The following is a 9,151-nucleotide window of genomic DNA, read 5'->3' on the forward strand; positions in this document are numbered from 1 at the left end:
CTCAGCGCTTTGTTTGTTTGTTTGTTTGTTTTTCCTGAATGGCTCAGGTCTGAAGCAGAAACTCTTCCCGTTAATCCCAATTTGGCACTGACAATTTCAGATGTGCACACTAGCCCTAATGGAAAAGAGAGATTTTCCCAGACAAATATCCTCCAATTGGATCTTACTGCTTCCAGTTGTACACAGATCCTGTGACCTATGAGCTGTGGCCAAAGGGATGGGGCACTTTGGCTAGCCCTGGTCACATGACAATCCCTGGGGCTGATCTGGAAGTCACAGATTAACAGGGGAGTTCTTGGAAAAATTAGAAATCTGTTACTAGAAATATGGATAATTGATGCTTGGAAAGTAAGATTAACCAATAATCTTACACTAGAATGTTGTCGTTGCTAAAATGTATCCATTTTTCTTCTTTTTAAATGTTTGTTTGTTTGTTTACGTATTTATTTAGAGAGTGAGCAGGGGAGGGGTAGCGAGAGTGGGAGAGAGACAGAGTGAGAAGGAGAGAGAGAATCCCATGCAGGCTCCATGCTGTTAGTGCACAGCCTGATTCAAGGCTCGAACCCATAAACCCTGAGATCACAATCTGAGCTGAAATCAAGAGACAGACGCTTAACCAACTGAGCCACCCAGATGCCCTAAAGGTCTCCATTCTTTAATCAAGATTTTACCTTGTTAAAATAATAGATTATAATCCACCCTCCTTCTTCAGTACCTTATGAAACCATATCTCCAGTTATATAAATTAACATGGAGAGGGAACTTTTATATTTGAATATACTTGCACAAATCCTTCCTTCTGTAGAGAAAACCTTCTGCATCTTTGCTTTTAGAAATCATGATTTCCAACCACCTCCTGAGAAGGCTCCTTTGACTTTCCAAGTTGTGTTAAGTATCTTAATGAAAAGATTGTATTATTATAATCCTTAAGCATATATGCCTCAACTCTACCACCTAATATAGAACACCTAAAATAAACCTTTGTGTTTATTCTACTAGACTATACATTCTTTGGATGCCAAAACTGAGTCTTTTTCCCCCCTAGACAGATTCCTAATCTTGAAACATATAGCAGGTGCAAAACATACCCTTCTCATCTATAGACTAAAGATAATGATATTTCACTTAAAAAAAAAAGAATCTTGAGAAAATTAAGACTATACAAGCTAATCTCACATTTTTTCCTTCCTCCCAATCTTTTAAAGTATAATCCCCAATCCTTGACGTTACACTGTATCATGTGAACTCATTCTGGGTCTGCAGAAATTGAGAGGTGAGAAGATGCTAGGCATTATATACAATCACTTACTACTATGTTCCAGAGCTGTTCTCAAGTGTGTAGAACATGTAACTTCACTTAAAGCTCACAATGGAATTGTTAAAGAAGCATCATTTCCCACATTTAAGACATGTACTTACACAGAGAGCTTTGAATTCCAGCTTCCTCCTTATCAGTTGTGGGAATACATGCAAGTAATTTAAAGTCTCTGTCTTCCATCCCCTGTGAGACAGATATTAGAATAGTACCTGTTCAATAGACTATTACAGGGATTGCAAGAATTCCTACAAAATGCTTAACACAGTGGGTGTCACATAGCAAATCCTTAATTAATTTCCCAATTCTTATGAAGAGGTGAATGAAGTGATCTTCCCAGGACAGGATTTGTAAATGACAGAATTAATATGCAAAGCCTAGCCCTTCTGATTGTAAACCTGGGCTAATTTTATCAATTATAGTAAACCATAGCTATAGTTTTTTCTTATTTAAAATGCAGAAACTACGAGCAAGAGTCATTCCTGAATTTTATGCAAAGACAAATGGAACATCGTGGTATATAACGTGTTGACTAACCTCTAGCTAACACCAAACACTGTAATTATCAGTAAATTCCTTTCCAAGTACTAGTTGACAATTAACTGGGAATAAAACAAACAAACAAACAAGCAGTAAATACAATAGCTGCTTGGGTAACTAGTGTGGGGGGGATATATATATATATATATATATTATATATATATATATATATATATATATATATATATATATATATATAAAATTCTGAGGACTTAAGCATGAGGAAAAGTAAAGAGATAACAGGGAGAAACTTTGCCAAATAGAGATTATTTTCTTTATTGTAATTGTGTGAATGATGGGCTTTCGAATTCTGGGATTTGCATCCTCATTAGGAAATATCCTAACATGCTGCCTTGTATAAACATATCTGAACATCTAAATGTCACCTCATTTACTACCTGCATATGCACAAAACCTTTCACTAAGAATTCTGATGCCATTTTCCAAAGACCCTGCATTTCTCATACTCATTTTCTCCCTAATGTGGGCTAAAGTCTCCTACAGCCACGGGTACTATAAAGTCTGGAAACTCTGGCCCCTCTCTTGTTGTGTAGAAGCAGTGCTAAATGATGGCCCTTACTGGGTTGTTTTTCATCTCCATGACCAAGTGTAACGTAGGATGCATATAAGGCAGCTGAGGTTATTGAAAATATAATCAACGTTCTCTTGCTCCAGGCCTCCAGCAGGAGCACAGCACAGCAAACCTGCCCTGGGGAGACACAAATACAACTCTAAGAAAGGCTTAAACATAGTTTTATTTATGTAAAGTTATTACAGCTCATTTCATTTGCTACAGAAACATCATGCATTTCATATCTTCCTTACTTCTCATTGCTCAGAGTACAAATTAATTCCCTGTGGATAAGGGCTGATGTTATTTAATACTGAGCACCTATTAATAAATCACATTAGGATACATAATTAATTATCTAACCCATGGGGGGGTAATAAAATCATCTACTTTTAAATGTCCTTTGGGGAAATATGAGTATAACCCAACCACATTTTTAATGGCCCTCAGCATTAGCTGCAATCATTTCAAAGTTCTGATCTTTTTTTACTATATCATACAAGTGAAAGGCTTTTTTAATCTTAATATTTTATGAACACAAGATTTAGGGCTTTAGCTGAGTTATCAAAAAAAAAAAAAAGGAAAATTTGACTAAGTTGGGAAGTTGGAATGAGAATAGAGGCATACCTCAGAGATATGACGGGTTTGGTTCCAACCATTGTGATAAAGTGGATATTACAATGAAGTGGGTCAAATGAATTTTTTGGTGTCCTAGTGCATATAAAAGTTATGTTTACAGTATACTGTAGTCTATTGCATGTGCAGTAGCTTTATGTCTAAAAAAACAATTACATACCTTAATTAAAAAATACTTTATTGCTAAAAAATGCTAACCATCATCTGAGCTTTCAGTGAGCTGTAATCACTGATCACACATTACCACAGCAACTATAGTAATAATGCAAAGATTTGAAGTATTGCAAAAATTACCAAAGTGAGACTCAGAAATGAGAAATGAGAAAATGCTGTTGGAAAAAATGACACCAATGAACTTGTTCTATGAAAAGTTGCCACACATCTTTAATTTGTAAAAAAAACCGCATCTGCATAACAGAATAAAGCAAAGCAGAATAAAAGAGGCATGCCTGTATCTTGGTTGTATTTTCATTGTTGTCACCTATGACTGTTAAGTAGTTTCTCCTCATTGGAGGCCAGGTGTACCTAATTAAGTAGGAGTGAAATTAATGAGCTATTTGACTTTCAATCATGTGCAAAAACCCCTATTTATTGTAATCAACACAGTAATCCCTTGCATTGTCCAGAAATGTCCATGGGTGGAACTCAATTTTGCAAATAAACTAAAAACACTCCTTATGTGAGTTTCTTACTACCTCTCTTAATCCTTAAATTCGGCTCATCCTCAATTCTTTCACCCCCTCTTCTACCCAACCCTGTGAATTTCACTGTGAACCTCTACCACTGTCACATGCTGAAAGAGCCTCAAACAGGACAAGACTTCCTGTGGAAATTAAACACGCACATGTGCTGAGTCACTGGAAGCTGATGGATATTCTTCTAGGTTTAATCGGCAGAACTAAAAAGAACGAAAGGTTAAAAATAGGAGCAGGCAAAAATGAGTTTTGAGATACAATGGGCAGACAACACAAACAATAGAATTAACTTCTTACCACATATCACATATCATTAATCTTCCCCAACCATGGCAAAGTCAAGAGTATGACCTTCATTTTTCAGGGAGGAGAAGAAATTAAACAAACCCTCTTTAAGATGATGTACCTAGACTTGAGTTAACCCAAGTCACCTCTGGTGGTGTAAGAACTGAATACAGCTCTTTCTCTTCTTACAATGGGGTTACATCCCAATAAACTCATCATAAACTGAAAATATTTTCAATAGAAAAGGCATTTACTACACCTAACCTTCCAAACATCACAGTTTAGCCTAAGCTACCTTAAATATGCTCAGGACAATGATACTCGCTTGCATTTGGGCAAGATCACCAAACACAAAGTGTTGAACATCTCATGTAATTTATTGAATACTATACTGAATGGGAGAAACAAAATGGTTGTATCCATAGAGAATGGTCGTGTAAGTGTACTGGCTACTTATTCTCATAATCACGTGCATAGCTGACTAGGAGCTGTGTCTCAATGCAACTGCCCAGCATCCTAAGAGAGTATAACACTGTATATCATTAGCCCAAGAAAAGATCACAGTTCAAAATTCGGCATATGGTTTCTACTGAATACACATTCCTTTCACACTATTGTAAAGTTGAAAACTCCTGAATTGAGCCATTTTGAGTCAGGGAATATCTGTATTAAATTCTTCTAACTACAAAACCCAGTCTCCTTCCAATATGTCAGGATGTTAATTGTTAAATTGTGTGATTCTAAGAGTTGAAGCAAGCAAAAATAAACATTCAGAGAAGCTTTATTGTAGATTGAAGCAAAGAAAAAAAGGGAATAATTGAGAAATGGATCTCAAAGCATGGGTCAGAGTCAGTTAGGTTAAACAGATATTTTCTAGGATATTATTTTGATTTTTTTCCCACTATTGTATTTTTCTTTTTCTTTTTTTTAAAGTAGGTTCCACACCCAACATGGGGTTTGAACTCATGACCTCAAGATGAAGAGTTGCATGCTGTACTTAATGAGCCAGCCAGGCACCCCAGTATTGTATTTTTCAATTCCAGAATTTCTATTTCATACTTTAAAAATAATCTTTATATTTAACTTATAGTCTATATTTGCTGAGTCATCATCTTTATATCTCCCTTTCATTTTTTAGACATAATTTCCTCTTGTTCCTTGGACATATATAATATAACTGATTTAAAAGTCCTCTAATAATTCCAAAGTCTGGTTTTCTTATGGGTCATTTCTACTGATAGATTTTGTTTTCTTTTTGTGGTTTACACTTTATAGTTTTATGGGATATTTTTCTTTTTGCATATCTCATTTCTTTAAAGTTTTTTTTTTTTTTCAGAGAGAGAGAGAGAGAGAGAGAGAGCACAAGTAGGGAAGGGGCAGAGAAAGGGAGAGAGAAAAGAATCCCAAGCAGGCTCTGCACTGTCAGTATGGAGCCCAATACAGAACTTGAACTCACAAACTGTACGATCATGACCTGAGCTGAAACCAAGAGTCCAGAGTCAGATGCTTAACCTGCTGAGCCAACCAGGCACCCCCATATCTCATTTTTTTAAACAAGTCATTTATTAAAATATTGTAAAGGAAATACATAAATAACTCATCCCTTGCCCCAGGAGGTGTTGTTGCTACTGTGTATTGCTGATGCTGTTATTTTTTTAAATGTTTATTTCTGGAGAGAGAGAGAGAGAGAGAGAGAGAGAGAGAGAGAGAGATCACGAGTGGAGGAGGGGCAGAGAGAGGGAGACACAGAATCTGAAACAGGCTCCAGGCTCTGAACTGTGACAGGCACAGAGCCTGACAAACTGTCAGATCATGACCTGAACCGAAGTGGGACACTTAACCAACTGAGTCACCCAGGTGCCCCGCTGATGATGTTGTTATTAATGTTACAGTTGGTTTGTTCTGTGGCTCTTCTGAACTAATTCTGTAATGTGTATATTCTCAGTGGTATGTGGCCATTGGGATTTCTGTTCAGTTATCTTACTGGTCTGCTGATTTCCCTAAACTCCTGGAAGCCATGAGTCACCCCAGGTCTGCTGAGGAGTTCTGTGTGCACATTGAAGTATACATACAATAACGATCCAGGAAGTTTACCACACTGCCTGGACCTCTGAAACGTCACATTTTTTTTTTTTTTTTTTTTTTTTTGGCATTAAAAACTCAGCATCAGGTAAAGGTGAGAGCTAAGATCTCTCTTGGCTGTTTCATGAGCATGCATATTGACTTACACATGTGTATGGTCTTCTAGATTATAAGAGATATGTCAGAAATGTTTCAACCTCCTATGGCCAGCTCAGTGTTTAAGCATTTTGATTAGGCAATTGTTTTTCTCAACTGTGATCCACTGCCTCAGGGATCTGTGAAGTGAAGAACATTTAGAAAACATTGCTGACAAACATCTCTGGGAGGAAGGCTTTTGTCATTGGGCAAGTTCCAAGTGAGGTCAAATAAAGAAAACCTGGAAAGTGTGTTCTTCCAGTGAACTGCCACATGACTAAATAATGACAGTTCTTTGAGAAAGAGGCTGTAAAGGAACTCTGATCTCATTTTGCCTGCTCTGGTTGGCTGCTGCTGGCTTTTACTATGACTGTATTTGTTGGTTTGCAAGGTTACCTTGGAGTTGAAAGAGGGGCGGCGGGGGGAGACAGCAATTTAATATGCCACAAAGCTAACATTCTTAGCAATATTCAGCCATTTTTCATGAACAAATGTTGTAAGGTTTTGGTTGACTTCTTTAGTTGACATTGAGCAGGCTGCCATACTCACTCAAATGCTTCCATTCAGTGGTTTGTGGGCACACTTATGTGAAAGGCATTGTGCATCCATGGCCATCCCTCCACTTCTCATCCATTTATTGGTGCATCCATCTGCAACAAGACAGCAGTGCATTCTGACCAGATAGACCCCAGCGTTCACAGCACAGGGGGCTGGGCTTCCAGACAGCTCATGATTCAGATCTTAATACTCAAAGAGGGGCTTCTGCGGATAACATCCCTTTCTGAGGCAACAGTAGTGGGAGCCAGGGAAGTAATTAATGTTTGAGTCTCTAACCCCAATTGGATAGGGATGGCTTAAAACTCAGCTTCTGAATGTTCTCAGATAGACAAAAGAAAAGAGTAAATTTCAGAATTTTGTAATTCTGGAATGCTGACTTTGATCATTTTTACATATTTTCTCATGACTTTCATGAAGAAGAGAATTTTTAGAGGTTTTATTCTGTCATTTTTACTTACATTCCCTTAGGATTTAATTATGAAGAAGGGAGAAGAGAAAGCAATAAAGGTGAAGATATGAGGTTAGGTGTAAGCATAAAAGCAAGAATTAGCATGCAATATGTTAATTAATGAAACAATTAGTTGGACAGAAGCAGTGGGGACCTGTGGGCTAATTAGGGAAAGTTGACTGCAGCCAGTGATTGAGCACCTTGCAGATCAGATGGGGAGTCTGACCATGATATTGAGCCAATAGGAATCTCTCGTTGGTTTAAAAGAATTGCTGTCACGCAACCCCATCATGAAATCCCAAAATCTAATCTCTTACATTCAATGAATTAAATCACTTCTAGTAAACAGGTTTTCTTGCTAAATTAGAAGTGAAATTCTGTCTATTGTTCCATTATTCACTCATTCCTTATAAATGATGATCTAGATCTGTTTCACGTAGGACAAGCAATGTTGTGCAGGGGTAACAAGAATAGCAGTAGTAGCGATAGGAAAAATGAACAAATTTTTTAAAAAATGTGATTTTATTCCTGTCCTATGATCATTAGGTTTAGGAGATCTTCTTTTCCATATTCTTGAAATTCTCCACTTTCTGTCAGTGAAAAGAGCATTCACTGGAGAGTCTTGTTACCGGCAATTAAATTATGTGTGTCACATCAACTCAAAACTCCTTGGTCCACACGGGTCTCATAACTTCACTTTCACATGGGAATCCCAGCTGTGCATTACTGCCATCTGCCAGGGAGGCAGAGATCCAGAGAGGTGCAGAAAATGTCCCACATAATTAACACAAGCTCCTCAAGCCATGCACACTGCTAGGCACTGAATTTAGCTTGGCTATTGTTGTGTTAGCTTCACAATAATGGTTATAGGCCTAGAACAGCTCAGCCTGACCCTTTCTTCCTAATATACCTTTGGGGCACGTCCTACAGGGAGACTTACTGGCAACATAAACACTAACCTCCTATGATTAGTACTGCTGAGGAGTTAAACAAATATGTGTCTACATTTTCACTAATGTAGACCCCAATTTAAACCATAAACATACAAACTAACATTTTTATGCAAAAAAACTGTATAATATTTCCCTTCCAAAAAGATGTGGAAGTAAAAAAGAACAAACAAACAAACAACAAACAAAAATGATGACAGCAACAAAAGCGAAAGAATAGCATTTAGAATAAAGAATAGGAGATAATTTAGTTCAGTAAAGCAATAAACAAGTAGTATTTGACTTATGCGTGTGCAATGGTAATGGTTGGGAATGTATTTCAAAACCCAAGCAGTATAAAATAGTCTTATTCCTACCCCTGCATATCTGGATAGTTTTAACTATGCCCTTCCAAACACACACACACACACACACACACACACACACACACACACATCCAAATTAGCTTCTACCCTTGCAATAAGCAAGAAACATATACAAAATTCCCCAGTCTTCCCAATGTGATATTAGTTGATATATGTGGTGGAATTTACAAAAGGAGAAAGACCCAAAGATGTTAAAAGGAGAAGCTCATGTGGTCAAATGTCTCAAAACAATGTAATAAACTTTCACTGAGGTACCATTCCATGCATGGTATTTGGTAGTCTTCACGGTATTTAAAAAGCTTGATATGATGATCTTTCTCTCAAAGACAAATTCCTTTTATTTGATACTGAGATCATTAGTTGCCCCTATATTCTCCTCTTCTGCCTTAGAGTCAGTACCATTTGTTGTGCCTATGCACATTGTTACCAAGGTCAAGGGTCTAAGCATGTAGTGTGCCTAAAGAAGCACTATGACTAGGGTCTGATGAATGAAATATATAACCAGAATAGTTTTATGGAATTTTTAGGAAAGCTCTTTAAAAAGGAGAAGAGTGGTGCATATTCATGTTTT

Source organism: Panthera pardus, unplaced genomic scaffold, assembly GCF_024362965.1.
Source record: "Panthera pardus isolate Hobbes unplaced genomic scaffold, ASM2436296v1 HiC_scaffold_10, whole genome shotgun sequence".
Classification (NCBI taxonomy): domain Eukaryota; kingdom Metazoa; phylum Chordata; class Mammalia; order Carnivora; family Felidae; genus Panthera; species Panthera pardus.